Raw genomic sequence first — 16,012 nt, 5'->3', positions numbered from 1 at the left:
ACAAAGAGATGGAGCCCTGTCCTACCTGGCTGCTGCTGTGTCACCCTGTGCTTTGGGACACAGGCCTCCACACTTGTCCGGGTGTCCGTGCCCAGCAGACCGACTGGAGATGCCCCCCATGTCTCCTGCCGCCTCTCCCCTATGCCCTCCTCGGGATGCCGCCTTCAGCTGCTCAGCAGGGTGGGTTCTGCCGTTTGTCTGCGACAGTTGTGTTCCCTGCAGGGTGCTGCTGCGTGGCTGGGCTCATGGACAAGGCTCACATTTGTCTAATGCACAAACAGGGGGAACCAAATTCATTTCACAGCTGAGGTTGCTCACCCTGGACAATGCCAGGGAGTCTGGGAAAAGTGAAGCCCCTTCCAGCCTCTGAAACACCTACCGATTTGGAAGCAAAAGGTCCCACAGCAGCGTGAATTCTTGAGGACATTTCTGGCTTCCCCTAAGAGTTCGTTGACAGCTTTCCACGTGTGCTGTAGCCTGTGACACAGACAGCAGAGGTCGGGTTTTCCTGGGTCAATTACAGGGAGCGAATGATGGAGGCCTGGCAGACTTGAAGACTTTCCGCACCACCCCGCCCTACACACTTGGCCGTGACAATCCTGGTCCTCGAAGCTTCAGCCATTCTCATGCCCCCATCCTGATTTTTGCCATATCCCTTTGTCAGTATTTACTTAGTACATTCAAGCATCTATGTTAGCCTCAGCATGAGCAATAATATCTGTGAAATCACAGGTTTGATGTGTGGGCTTTATTTTTTCTACTGTACATTCGAATAAATGCATAACTATCAACGGAGAAAAGGTTTCTTTGCATATCACCTAACATTATCTTGTGAACAGCCAGTAATGAAGGTGTGAAACTTCTGGAACTCTACTCTGGAGGCAATAGGAAGAACTTGCTATGGCAGAAAAACTTGGAGGAATCGCAGCACAAGATTGGTGGCTGAGAGGATTTGAATTCGAAGCCAGAGTGTGAAAGAAGCGACCCCCCTGGATGGGGTTTGGAGATGCATTTCCTCCCCAAAAAAGACTTGACCTGTCTTTCAAGTGAACGATATCAAGCATTTTGGGTTCAGAAATCCAGGCAGGAAAGTGAAGCGTAAGGAAGAGTAGGTAGGCTGAGAAATGGGGCACTCGTTTTCCTCTGGGAGGAGGGAAGCACATGTTTGACAAAGCGGCCCCCAGGAGCTGGCAAGGAGGCAGGTTCATGCTGCCCTGCCGAGCCACTCTCTCTTGACCACAGGATGAAGGGTCTTAAGACACATATTAGTTTGCTAGGGCTGCCATAACAAAGCACCACAGAGCGGGGGATTTGAACAAGAGAAATTTACTTTCTCACAGTTCTGGTGGCTGGGAGTTGAGGTATCAGCAAGGTTGGTTTCCTCTGAGGCCTCTCTCCTTGGCTTGCAGACGGCTGCCTTCTCCCTGTGTCCTCACATGGCTTCCCTCTGGGTATGTCTGTGTCCAAATCTCCTCTTCTTATAAAGACACCAGTCTTTTGGGGTTAGGGCCCAACCCAAAGACCTCATTTAACTTTAATTACCTCTTTAATGACCCTAAGTCCAAATAAGGTCACATTCTGAATTACTGGGGGTTAAGATTTCAATATATGAATTTTGAGGGGACACAACTCAGCCGTAACATGGTCTTTGGAATCAAGGAAATGAAATGATGTGTCAGAGCCTCATTTGGCTGCTTCAAATAATGGGACTACTATATAGCCACCTGAGCCCGAGGAGGACAGCAAGATCTTGGCATTCAGGAATGGCTGTTGTCAGCCCCGTGGTCCAGCAAGCTTCAGGGACCCGACGTCTGGGGTCTTCCACAGCAGGAGCTGTGGCTCGTTTCCCTTGGTTTTCACTACTAGTGTGCCTCTAAGCTTCGGCATCCCTCCTTCTCTTTGTGGGTCCTCTGGTCCTTCCACACACTAGCAGCCTGCTGGGCAACTCACTATTTCCTGATGCACATTCCAGACTGGGAGAGTCTGGTCCAGCTGTGTCAGTTTTTTTCTACTGTACATTTCTCCCTGATAAATGAGAACACCCCAGACACAGGCATGGTGGTCAGGCCAGTTTCCTCTTGAAGGTGACAGCAACTGGCAGACGCCACTACTGGTATAGAGGGAAATATCCAGAAGTATTCATCAAGGTGTTCTCGCTCCCACCAATATTTCCAATTATCTCATGACCCTCTCCGCTGCGGCAGGAAACCATGGACCCTCCAGTCTTCAAGAAAGGGGTGTCTCGGGACTTCCCGGGCAGTCCAGTGGTGAGGGCTCCATGCTTCTACTGCAGGGGGCGCAGGTTTGATCCCTGGTCAGGGAACTATCCCACATGCCACACAGTGCAGCCAAAAAAATTTTTTTTTAATTTTAAAAATAAAAAGAGAGGGGTGTCTCATCAGAATCAGAGCAGAAAGGTATCAGATTCATAGCTAAGGTTCAGGCTTAAAACAAAGATGTAGAAGACTATCTGGTAGTTTCAGGCAGGATTTGCTGCCTCAGAGGATGTAAAAATTCTCTAATCCAAGAGAGAGAATTGGACAGGAATAAAAGGGGATAGAAGCTGGTGTCTTCCTAAGAAAAAATCTCCCACCCCAGGAGATCTGAGACCAGAGGGGACTCAGCCTTCCTTCTCGGATGGGGCCTCTCATTCAGAGTTCTCAGGACCCAGCCTGGAGAAGGGGAGCTGAGTTGAAAACTATAGGCCTGTCTAGGCCAGAAGGGCATGAGGCAGCTTCTCAGCAGTTCTGGAGGTTTCAGAGTAAGGTTGGATAGCAGACGTTCTGACTCCCTCCCCTGACTCCCCCCACCTTGAGAGGAGCATGCAAGCAGCTGACAGCAGGAGCCCGGCTGGGAGGGGCTCTCAGGTCTGTAGTGAGGGATGTCACAGGTTCAACCTGTGTGTTTTGACAACTGAGAATCAGTCAACGTGATACTCTTCTTTAAAGGACATCAGCACAGATAAATGACAACCAAGGACAAGAGACCCCACCCCAATCTCTTGGTACCCATAAACCCTGCCCCTAGAACTTAGCAACAGTCCAGGGGAAAAGGGAAGCATCACATTGACTGAGTGTAAGTTTCTACTACCTACTTGCATGCAGGCATAAAATGATTAAGCTCAGAGTTATCAGTTTCCTATTGCTGCTGTAACAAAGATCACAAACTGAGTGGCTTGAAACAACACAAGTTTATTATATTTATAGTTCTGTGGGTTATGAGTCCGACATGGTTTCTTACTGGACAAAACCCAAGATGTCTGCAGGGCCGCATTCCTTCTGGAGATGCTAGGGGTGAATCTGTTTCCTTGTCTTTTTCAGCTTCTGCAGGCCTCCCACGATCCTTGACCTGAGGCCCCTTCCTCCATCTTCAAAGCCAGCAATGACGGGTCAAGTCCTTCTCACACTGAATGACTCTGATCTTCCATAGTCACATCTCCCTGCCTGCCTCCCTCTTCCACTTACAAGGACCCTTGTGATTACGCTTTGCCCACCTGCATAATCCAGAATAATCTTAAAATCAGCCGATGAGCAACCTTAATTCTGTCTGCAACCTTAAGTCCCCCCTACTGTGTAATCACAGGTTCTGGGAACCAGGATGTGGATATCTTGGGGGTGCCGTTATTCTGCTTGCCACATTCAGTGAATAGATAAGTAAATATGCATTTCCTGCCTACCCGAGTTGGTAGCCTGAGATTACAGTCATGACACTGATGACAAGAAGAGTCTATGACGAGAGGAGACTCTGGTTTTGAGTTTACAGATGAGGCAGGGTCATGAGGTTTCATCCTTGTACCGCTCTGCTCTAAGAAAAATGGTCAGACGAACAAGGGGACCCAACCTTGGGGAGTGAGACCCTGAACTTGGGAGTCACAAAATCATACAATCCGTAACAACCTAGGATTGGAAGGGATCGGGGAGGGGATCTGGTCCAGTCTCTCTGGGATAGGAATCTGCTCCATATTCTTGTACCTCCATCTTCACCTCCACCATCTGGTCCAGCAGACCATCCATCATTTCCCTCTTCCACCAACCTCCCAAGTCGACTGCCTGCTTCCGCTCATGCCCCGCATGGTCATTTCACCACACAGCGGCCAGAGATCTTCTAAAGAGGCAAATCACATTGCATCACTCCCTACAGCCATTCCTTTTAGGATACAATCCAGACTCCATACTCTGTACCGTGGCCCATACAGCCCTATGATGTGATACCACCTGTCTCTCTGAACTTATCTTCTGCCACTCTTCCCCTATCTGTGTTCTAGCAGACTTGGTCTTTCTCTGTTCTTCGTCCCTGTTAAGCTGGTCTTCATCCCCTGATATGGAGCACACTGCTCCCTTTAACTGGAAGTGTTCTCCCCTGGATCTTTCTGTGGTCCCCTTTCTCACTTCATTCAGATCTCTTCCTTAGACAGGCCTTCCCCAGGTACTCTGTGCCTCTCTTTGGAGTCCTTTATCATAGGTATCACCATGAGCCTTCTTTGTTTTCTCTCTGTATTCTCTAGAATATAAGCTTCATGGGAGCTGGGACCCTGACACCCTTATTTATCACTGTATCCCCTGCATCCAGTACATTACCTGTCACATGAAAGATTCTCTGTAAATAATTGTTTAATGAATGATCAAATGAGTGGATGCCCAGTGGTCCCCATGGACCACTCTGAAAGCTCCCATTGCCAGGGACTACTTCAGCGGGTTATTAATAAATTGAACATTTATTTCATTCAGAATTAGAAAAACCATAAGATTCATTTCTATCAGAGGGAAGTATGCAAATTCAGTTCAAGGTGAAGACTTCCCAGAGTAAAGTCTTGGGAGACACTTGGCCTCCCTGAGTTTGGGGAGGATAAATCAGATGTCAGGATTGTGGTAGGTACCCAGAGGGAAGCAGAGATGAACATGACACGACACCTTCCCTCCAGGAAATTATAGACTGGTAGGACGAGAGAGACACATACACACATTTTTCTGTTTTTCTGACTCTAGCAGAATGACATAAAACATGAAATATGGATAAACCTCGGAAGGAACAAATGAACTTTGGCACTTTTGCTGTCGCTGAATTGGTGGCCTGTGTTCCCTGTCAGCTGATTTCAATGCGAGGACATTAATTTTACTGCTTAATTACACTAGAGCACGCCAGGATTTTTTTTTTTAATGTTAATTCCCCCCTGGGTTCCTGATATTTGCCAAGCACTGGAGAGGAGCAACAAACACAAGAAGGCTCTTAATATTTGGAATTCTCAGCCCTGCTGTGAGTTATTTGCCTTTCCATTTGGAGCTGGAGGATGCAAACCCTTCATCTGTTTCTGCGACCTGTGAGCTGAGTCCCAGAAGCCAGGGCGGCCTGGGACAAGGCATCCAGAGAATATCCTAGGCTTTGCAAAAACAATGGAAGCTTTCTCATTTGAACCTCTCAACCATCACATGAAGGAGATCGTGGCTCTACTGTTTTACAAATGAAAAAATTGAGGCACGGATTGGAGACAAGACTTACTTGCCTAGAGCTAGACAGTCAGAGCAAAGATGGCACTAGAACTCACATATGCAAACTTCAGCCTGATGTGTTTGCCACCAAACATAAGCTTTTTGCCAGGATATTTACTTCTCTGCCAAATCACACGACAACACACTGCATCACTTATCCTTTACAAATATCATTTTTTTCCACTGACAGCTTCAGGTTAGCATATGTGTTTAATTAACATTTCTAATTAAAACCATAATGTGTAACAATCAGATATTTTCCAGAAGTTACATTCTTCCACGTCTGAAATGGTGCCAATTTGCACATGCTAGGTAATTTATTTTAATTTTCCTAGTGAGATCTTCTGATAAGTATTTATAAAATGGAATAAAAGGGAATGAGTTGAAAGCTCTCAGCCAACGCTCAGATCAGGAAGCAGGGGCTGCTTTAAGGGAGTGCTTTTTGGAGCTGAGATGGGTAAGCACATTCCTTAAGGTATCATGCATCTTCTCCGTAAGAAATTCACTTGGAGGAGACAGGTGCTTGGATGGTGTGGAATGTGAGAGAGGACTTTACTGCCACATGGCAAGGAGAAAAAAACTATATGAAGAGATGGCTGCAAAGTAGAGAGTACTTTAAATGAGAATTGTTTGGTTTGCTATTCTATTCCTCCATGGCCCAAAAGAAGATTGAGAACAAGTTTTGACACTCACTTATTTATCACTAAGCATGGTGGATTGCTCTTGCCTGCAATGAGATTTCCCAAACCTTAATCATTTCATGATTTTTGCCACATCCTAGAGCTACTTTTCCTATTGTTCACTTAATATTTTTACCTTTAATTGATTCATTCTACTTATAAATTTATTTACAAAGGAATCTTCGTATCACTCTCATGAGCAGAAAACCAGTGTAAACAGTATGTATATACATGCACATTACAATTAATAACTACTAAGAAATATTTGTGGGCCTCCAAGAAACATTTCATCTGTTGATGGCCTGTGAACCAGTGTTTGGAATGCATCAGAATTCACTCTATCAGAATGTCTTTGCAGAGAATTGATAGACTTTTGAAAATTTATAATAATAACTTGATAATGACAGTCTTAAATTCATAAGTGAATTGGTAAAAATTCATAAGTGAAAAAGCATTGTGATAAATGAGGACTAAACAAAAGCAAAACCAAAAAAGAAATTGTCATAATCATGCCTTTCTTTCAATTGCCTGGCTAGAGTGGCAAACATGCATCTCCTTTCCCCCCCATCCCTGGGTGTGCAAAAGTACTGGGGTCTTACGATGTCTCAAGGTATCACTGGCCCTTTAAATCTCAAGCACTAAAGGATTCCTCTGGAGAAGCCCACCATCTCAGTCCTTGTCCCTCCAAGCCGTTGCTCTGTTGCTATGCTCCCAAGGCTGGAATGCATAAATGTTTTTGCTGAGACCTTCACGGGAGACCCTGCCTTTCCTTGCCTGCTGGTTTCAAAGACACTTCTTCTCTCATCTGGTTCATTCACATTACAATTTGGTGGCCCATCAAGGGGCGTATTCCTCTTTCTATGGAGGGCAAATTGGACATGATCTGCCTGGGGGTGAAGACAAGCCTCATTTTATTTTTCTGCTGCAGCAGGAAGAAAAACAAATGTGTTAACTCATACTAAAACAAGCTGCATATTCAGGTACTGCTAATATAATCATAGCACAAGTGACTTTCATGGAGGCATACTCTATGCCAGGCATTCCATTTCAGTTCTCCGACACACCAGCCGTGGCATGGGCAGTGCTGCTCTGCCTGCTTTACCACATGTGAGGACATGGAGACTCAGAGGCTGAGCAAGGGACCCACGGTTACCCAGTTAGTTTTAAGGGACCCAGCCTGTTCACCTCGCCACTACTTTACTTGATTGCCTTGAGGCTCCCAGGGTGATTTGTGGATCAGAAGTATCTTGCAAACTGCAAATAACTATATAGTTTTCCTGTGGACAACTCTAATTATCCTTACTTGCAGAAGAGGACAACAAAGTGGGGCATGTGAGAAATCAGTGAGCATCAGGGTTAAAACTTAAGTGCCGGGCTTCCCTGGTGGCACAGTGGTTGAGAGTCCACCTGCCGACGCAGGGGACACGGGTTCGTGCCCCAGTCCGGGAGGATCCCACATGCCGCGGAGCCGCTGGGCCCGTGAGCCATGGCCGCTGAGCCTGCGCGTCCGGAGCCTGTGCTCCACAACGGGAGAGGCCACAGCAGAGAGAGGCCCGCGTACTGCAAAAAAAAAAACACTTAAGTGCCTGGGTCCTGTGGTGTCCGCTGTGGCTACTGATGCCCAAGCTAAAGGAAAAGACATTGGAGACGCCTGATTCTTCTCTAATTATAAAGGAATATGTGGCAAAAATAATATTGATAACATCAGTGATGGCGAAGTAGGTTATTTCATACCTTGTAAGTGGGAGAACCAGTTGGGACATCTTTCTGGAGGACAGTGTGGTAAAATCCATTACAGTTTTTAAGAGTAAGTAACCCGTGACCTAGAATCGCCTTCTCTAGATAGCTCACCTGGGAGATCCTTTTCCAGGTACCGAAAGAGGTACAACGAAGAACGTTTGTAGAGCAAAACATCAGAAACGATCAACACTTTATCCAACAGGAGAATGATCGAACACACGTAACACATCCATAACATGGAGTTCCATGTACTGGATAAAAATGTGGAACTAGAGCTCCTTGAGGACACTAAAAACTTTTTTAAAAAAATACATTTATTTATTTTTGGCTGTGTTGGGTCTTCGTTGCTGAGCACGGGCTTTCTCTAGTTGCTGTCAGCGGGGGCTACTCTTCCTTGCAGTACACGGACTTCTCATTGCCGTGGCTTCTCTTGTTGCAGAACAAGGGCTCTAGGCATGCGGACTTCAGTAGTTGTGGCACATAGGCTCAGTAGTTGTGGTTTGTGGGCTCTAGAGCACAGGCTTAGTAGTTGTGGCGCATGGGCTTAGTTGCTCCTTGGCATGCGGGATCTTCCTGGACCAGGGATTGAACCCGTGTCCCCTGCATTGGCAGGCGGATTCTTAACCACTGCTCCACCAGGGAAGCCCTGTTGAATGTTTTTATCGTGAAAGAGTGTTGGGTTTGGTTAAATGCTTTTTCTTCATAAATTGAGATGATCATGTGGGATTTTTTTCCTTCATTTTATTAATGTGGCATACTACCTTGATTGATTTTCTTATGCTGAATCACCTTTGCATTTCTAGTATAAATCCAACTTAGTCATGGTGAATAATCCATTTAATATGCTGCTGGATTAAGTTTGCTAATATTTTGTTGAGGATTTTTGCATCTATGTTCATAAGGCATATTGGTCTGCCGTTTTCTTGTGATGTCTTTGGCTTTGATATCAGGGTAATGCTGGTCTCATAGAATAAGTTAGACAGTGTTCCTTTCTCTTCTATTTTTTGGAAGAAGTTGAGAAGGATTGGTGCTGCTTTTTCTTTAAACATTTGGTCCTAGGCTTTTCTTTGTTGGAAGGTTTTTATTACTTAGTCAATTTCTTTACTTGTTTTAGATATATGCAGATGTTTTATTTCTTGTTGAATCAATTTTGATAATTTGTGTGTTTCTAGGAATTTGTTCATTTCAGCTAAGTTATCTAATTCATTGGCATACAATTGTTGCAGAGTATTCTCTTATAATCATTTTTTGATCCTGTAAATCCAATAAGTAATATTCTCGTTTTCATTCCTGCTTTTAGTCATTTGAATTTTCTCCTTTTTTTTTTTCTTGGTCAATCTAGCTAAAGTTTTGTCTATTGTGTTGAGCTTTTCAAAAATTCAACTTTTCACTTTATTGATTTTCTCTGTTGTTTTTCTGTACTCTATTTCTTTAATCTCTGCCCTAAACTTTATTATTTCCATCTTTTTTTTTCTTTTGGTCTTAATTTGCTCTTATTTTTCTCATTTCTTAAGGTTGAAGTTTAAGATATTTTCTTTTTGAACGTACACATTTACAGTTATAAATTTCCCTCTGGAACTGCTTTTGTTGCATCTCATAAGTTTTGGCATGTTGTGTTTTCATGTTTGTCTATCTCAAAGTATTTTTTAATTTCCCTTGTAACTTTGACCCATTGGTTTTCTAGAAATGTGTTGCTTAATTTCTACATATTTGTGAATTTTCCAGTTTACCTTATGTTTTGATTTTTAGCTTAATTTTACTGTGATCAGAGAAGACATTTTGTATGATTTCAATCTCTTTAAATTTATTGAGACATTTTGTGGTCTAACATTTGGTCTATGGAGAATGTTTCATATGCATGTGAGAAGAATGCGTATTCTGCTATTGTTGGGTAGAGTGTTCTACAGGTGGCTATTAGGTCTAGTTTATAGTGTTGTTCAGGTCTTCTAGTTTCTTGCTGATCTCTGTCTACTTGTTATATCCATTGTTGAAAGTGGAGTATTGTTGTCTCTGACTATTAAAATTGAACTGTTTATTTCTCCCCTCAATTCTGCAGTTTTCCTTTCATGTATTTTGGGTCTCTGTTGTTAAGGATATATATATATATATATATATATATATATATATATATATATATTTTTATTGTATTAACCTTTTTATCATTATATAATGTCCTTCTTTGTCCCTTGTAACAATTTTTGTCTTAAAGTCTGATAGTATAGCCACCCAGTTGTCTTTTGGTTTCTGATTGTATGGAATACCTTTTTTTTTCCAGCTTTACTGAAGTATAATTGACAAACAAAATAGTAAGATATTTAATGTGTACAACGTGATGATTTGTTATATGCACACATTTTGAAACTGGTATATACTTTTCCATTCTTTTACTTTCAATCTATTTTTTTCTTTGAATCTAAAGTAATTCTCTTGTAGACAGCTTGTAGTTGAATAACTTTCTTAAAATACATATTTCCAGTTTCTGTCTTTTGATTGGAATAAGTTCAGTGTCTGGGCTTTATCGGGGACAATTTCTTTGATTACCTTTATTTTCCCGAATGCACCATACTTCCTTGTTTCTTTGCAAGCCTTACAATTTTTGGTTGATAGCTGGACATTTTGAATATTATAACATGGCAGCTCTGAAGGTCAGATGCTCCCAACTTCCGTGGCTTTGCTGTTGCTGCTTGCTGTAATTGTTGTTTGTTTAGTGACTTTTCTTAAATAAATTTGTAGAGTCTTTATTCTTCATCACATGTGGACACTGAAGCCTCAGTACCACTTAGTGGTCAGATTATGAATGATTAGGCAGAGATTTTCTTAAATGCCTAGAACCTAAAATTCTCCCAGTCTTTGAAGATGGACTGTGAGTGTGTTGGGGCGTGCCTTCAGCAATCATCGAGGCAGTTCAAAGCTCTGTGGTAACCTTCACTTCTTGTGCGCACAAAATCTCAAGGTCAGCCAGAGGTGAGAGTTTAGGGCTTTCTTAATTCTTAGTTCTTTCCTGAGCATGTGTACAGCCATGCACATGGCTTTCTGGATTCCCAGGAAAAGGTTGGAGCTTTTCAAAAACTTTATTCCCCCAAACATCTCATTCCCCAGCCTTTCCTCTCAAGCTTTATCGTTGGTCTATTGTCTGCCACAAATGTTATTCAATGCCTCAGGCAGCGGCAGCTAAAACATTTGCCTGTAAGTGTTTTTGAGAAATGCCACCATGTAGCTGCTTTAGTACTAGCAGAATACTGAGTTAGGCAAGGTAAAGTCAAGCCTTTTACACTGGTCTTCCAGGGAACCACCAGGCTGGTCAGAACTAATTGTTACAATTCTTTTTTTTTTTTTAATTTTAATGAGGTATAGTTGATTTACAGTGTTGTGTTAATTGCTGCTGTACAGCAAAGTGATTTAGTTATGCATATATATATTCTTTGTCATGTTCTTTTCCACTATGGTTTATCAGAGGATACCTTGTTGGGGGCTGGGGGAGGTAAGGATTGCAAGCTTGTGATTAGCAGATGCAAACTATTATATATAGAATGGATATACAACAAGGTCCTACTGTAATTGTTATCATTCTTGAGGTTCATTCTGCTCCTCTGGACTGTTATTGGTAATATGGGCTGTTATTTTCAAGATTACCACCGTATTGGAGAGCAGAAAATGGACCAGAGTCAGTTAAAACATGAGGGAGCTCACCTTTCTTATGGAGATTCAACTACTTCTCTTGATTAACCTGGTTTCTGTAAGGTTTTGGTTTTTAGTTCAGTTGTCAGAAGTTGATTTTGACCATTTTTTGCCAGTTCTTTATTTTTGTAGAGTGGTGGACTTCTGGAATCACTTACTCCATCATTTTTGCTGATATCACTACAGGACAGAGATTTTAAAGCATTGTATTTAATGGGTGCATAATATTTACTGTGATTTCCTTAACCCCTGTTATATTGATGGGCATTTGCCAATTATTTTCACTGTATCATATGTAGTGCTGCAACACTTGTACATTCACCTTCACTCATATCTCTGTTTCTGTAGGCTAGATTTCTAAAGTGAAGATGTAAGTGAAAGAATATAGTCAAGGCTCATGATATATGTTAAGAAAATAATTCCCATGTTGATCTGTTAAAAACAAGACAACAGTACATGAAAAGATGCTCAACATCACTAATTGTTAGAGAAATACAAATCAAAACTGCAATGAGGTATCACCTCATACCGGTTAGAATGGCCATCATCAAAAAATCTACAAACAATAAATGCTGGACAGGGTGGGGAGAAAAGGGAACCCTTCCACACTGTTGGTGGGACTGTAAATTGGTGCAGCCACTATGGAGAAGAGTATGGAGGTCCCTTAAAAAACTAAATATAGAGTTGCCATATTATCCAGCAATCCTACTTCTGGGTATATATATGGAGAAAACTTTAATTCAAAAAGATATATGCACCCCAGTTTTCATAGCAGCACTATTTATAATAGCCAAGACATGGAAGCAACCTAAATGTCCATCGACAGAAGCATGGATAAAGAAGATGTGGTATATATATACAATGGAATAATATCCAGCCATAAAAAAGAATGAAATAATGCCATTTGCAGCAACAGGGATGGACCTAGAGATTATCATACTGAGTGAAGTAGGTCAGAGAGAGAAAGACAAATACCATATGATATCACTTACATGTGGAATCTAAAATAGGATACAAATGAACTTATTACAAAACAGAAACAGACTCACAGACATAGAAAACAAACTTACGGTTACCAAGGGGGTAAGGGGTGGGGGAGGGATAAATTAGGAGTTTGGGATTAGCAGATACAAACTACTACACATAAAATAGATAAACAATAAGGTCCTACTGTGTAGCACAGGAAACTATAGTCAATATCCTGTAATAAACCATAATAGAAAAGAATATATATAATATATACATATTTATATATATATATGAATCACTTTGTGTACACCAGAAACTAATACAACATTGTAAATCAACTATACTTAAAAATAAATTAATAAAAAATAAAATAAAATAAAAATAAGACAACAGGCCCAAAATGGAGCCACCTATCCTAAACCCCGCATCACCAAACCAAGACTGAACTTAATTACAGTTTTGGCTCTCTCAGAAACAGAATCTTAAACCAGTCAATCAGGAATCACCTGATCAACATTAATTAGATAATCTACGTGATAAACCCCAACTATCCCTTTTAAGGCAATAACCTTGCAATAACCAGTTCACTTTTTTTGCCTAGGACTACTTCCCTGCTTCTGTTCCCTTCTGTCTGTAAAATCTCTTGTCTTGTATGGATCTTCAGAGCTCCTTTCTATCTGCTAGATTAGACCCTGCCTGATTCATGAATCGCTGATAAAGGCAATAAGATCTTTAAACTTTACTCTGTTGAATTTAGCTTTTTAATAGATTGGATCATTTTTACTTCCACCAGCCATGTTTGAAAGTATTGCCTCACCCCTGCCTTATCCCCAGTGAGCATTATAACTCAAGACATTTGTTAAGTAAATTGGCAAAAAATAGTATCTCACTGTTTTGTTTTACATGTCTCTGATTATCAGAAAGGCCAAAATACTTACAGTGTTTATTTGATGTTGCCATTTCTTCTTCGGTGGATTTCTGGTCAATGATGTTTGCTGTGAGATGTCTGCCTTTTCATTTATTTATAAGAGCTGTTTAAATAGTAAGACTATTAGCCCTTAATGGTAATAATTGTAAATATTTGAAAATACAGGGCTCTAAAAGCACTTCTAATTTCACATACCCAACGGGTTCTCTTTGCTAGCTCTTGGTCGCTATATCATGTTGTATTACTGAAGTAACAATTACCACAAACTTAGTGGCTTAAAGCAACACAGATGTATTCTCTCAGAATTACAGGGGTCAAAAGATTTAAAGTCAGGGTTTTGGCAAGCCTGGTTCCTCCGTGAGGCTGTGAGGGGAGAATCTGTCTTCTTGCCATTTTGGCCTCTAATGGACACCTGTATTCCTTGATTTGTGGCCCCCTTTTCCATCCTCAAAGCACATGACTCCAATCTCTGCTTCTGTCATTACATCACCTCTGCTTCTGGCTTCTCCTGCATCCCTTTTATAAGGGTCATTGTGATTACATCAGGCCCACTTAGATAATCCAGGACAATCTCTCCAACTCAAGATTTTTAACTTAATCACATCTGCAAAGGCTTCTTTGCCATATGTCTTAGAGTTCTCCAGATAAACAGAATGAATAGGATATGTAGATGGATCGTTGGATAGATAGATGATAGATAGATAGATAGATAGAGGAACTGACTCGTGATTTTGGGGGCTGGCAAGTCCAAACTCTGCCTGGTAGGCTGTGATATTTGAGACCCAGGAAAGAGCTGATGTTCAGTCGTGAGTCTGAAGACAGTCTGGATGTAGAATTTTTTCCTCTTTGAGGGACCTCAGTCTTTTTCCTCAGGCTTGCACCTGACTGGATGAGACCCACCCACACTATGAAGGGTCAAAGATCTACTTACTCAAAGTCTGCTGATTGAACTGTTAATCACATCAAAAATTATCTTCACTGCAATGTCTAGACTAGTGTTTGACCAAGCAACCCAGCTGACACTTAAAATTAATAGTCACAGCACATAAAGTTCCAGGGATTAGGTTATGGACATATTTGAGGGGCCATCATTCAGCCTAGGGCTATTTCTTTGAAAGAAAAGACAATGTCCTCTTTTGAGAAAAAGTAGATACTAATTCAGACTAACTAAAATATTATAAAACTCTCCCATTCTCTACAGAATTTTACAGTAACAGGAGAGAATTTTCCCATGCTTCCTTTTACCTTCATTATGTGCAGTTTTGAGGAGAATTTCATATTATCCTTAGTAATAAAAAGAAAGATCTTCTTCTCTGATTAAAAGCCTTTTTCCATACTTTTGAAGAAGAAAATCTCTCTCTCTTTCTCTCTCTCTCTCCTTCTCCTTCTCTTGAATTGCTATTCTCGGTAGGAAATATTTTATCAGCTCAGACTCCTAATTGGATAGAAACATGGCTAATGCAGTACTTCTCTGTTGCAGACAGGAGACCCTTAGGTTCGGGGGACTGGAGACACATTTAAGCAGGAATCTGTTCCCTTTGGGCCCTCAAAATATTTGAAAATGACCGCGAAATGGGAGGAATTGGAGGATTCCCAGAAGTTTCTAGAACTTCAATCCTGAGCTGCCTGTTCCCTCTGAATACAAAAGAAACCAAGATTCAAAGAAGAGACTGCTTGAAAAAAACTTTGCTTCTGTTAAAAACATAAAATAACATCCATTGCTATTACCTGAATGATTAATTCTGCTCCATACTCCTTTGCTCCTACAAATCTTTTGCTTCTTTAACCTAAGAAATTGTAATTGCAATGAAATCTTTACTCTTTTCAATATAGCAAGCCTTGGGTTACTGGAGGTTTGGTTAGACACCCACATGGCTGAGGGTTTGTAACTCATCCCCCAGTTACACGGACTAAGGTATCCTGATTTGGCGGTGCCGTGGACAATTCCCCATATGGCAGCATGTGGAATAGTCATAATAACAACTGATGTCTTTTGAAACTTATCTTGTGCCAACCCAAATGCTGAATGCTTTACAGATACTGTCTCAGCTCTGCCTGAAAATTTCCTCCCCAGATAGAGCCCATTATACAGATGAAGAAACTGAGGCTTAGGCTCATTGAAAGGCTCATCTAAGTAAGGTCCCATATCATTGGAATTCAGGTCTGTATGATAGCAGAGCCATGTTTAGCCCTGTTATGGGTTTAATTGTGCCCCCTCCTCCCAAGTTATATGTTGAAGACCTAACCCCATTACCTCAGGATGTGGTACCTTATAAGTACCTTATTGGCAACAGGATCTTTACAGATGTGATTAGTTAAGATGAGGTTGTACTGAGTAACATGGGCCCCTAAGCCAATATGACCGGTGTCCTTATAAAAGGGGGAAAGTTGGACACAGAGACAGATACACATAGAGGGAAGACAATGTGAAGACACAGAGAGAAGATGGCCATCTACGAGCCAAGCAGAGAGGTCTGGGCAGATCCTTCCTCACAGCCCTCAGAGGGAAGCAGATGGCTGACACGTTGATC

Source organism: Monodon monoceros, unplaced genomic scaffold (genome assembly GCF_005190385.1).
Source record: "Monodon monoceros isolate NGI ecotype Baffin Bay Population unplaced genomic scaffold, NGI_Narwhal_1 Super_Scaffold_10, whole genome shotgun sequence".
Classification (NCBI taxonomy): Eukaryota; Metazoa; Chordata; class Mammalia; order Artiodactyla; family Monodontidae; genus Monodon; species Monodon monoceros.
Note: the sequence above shows the minus strand (reverse complement) of the source record.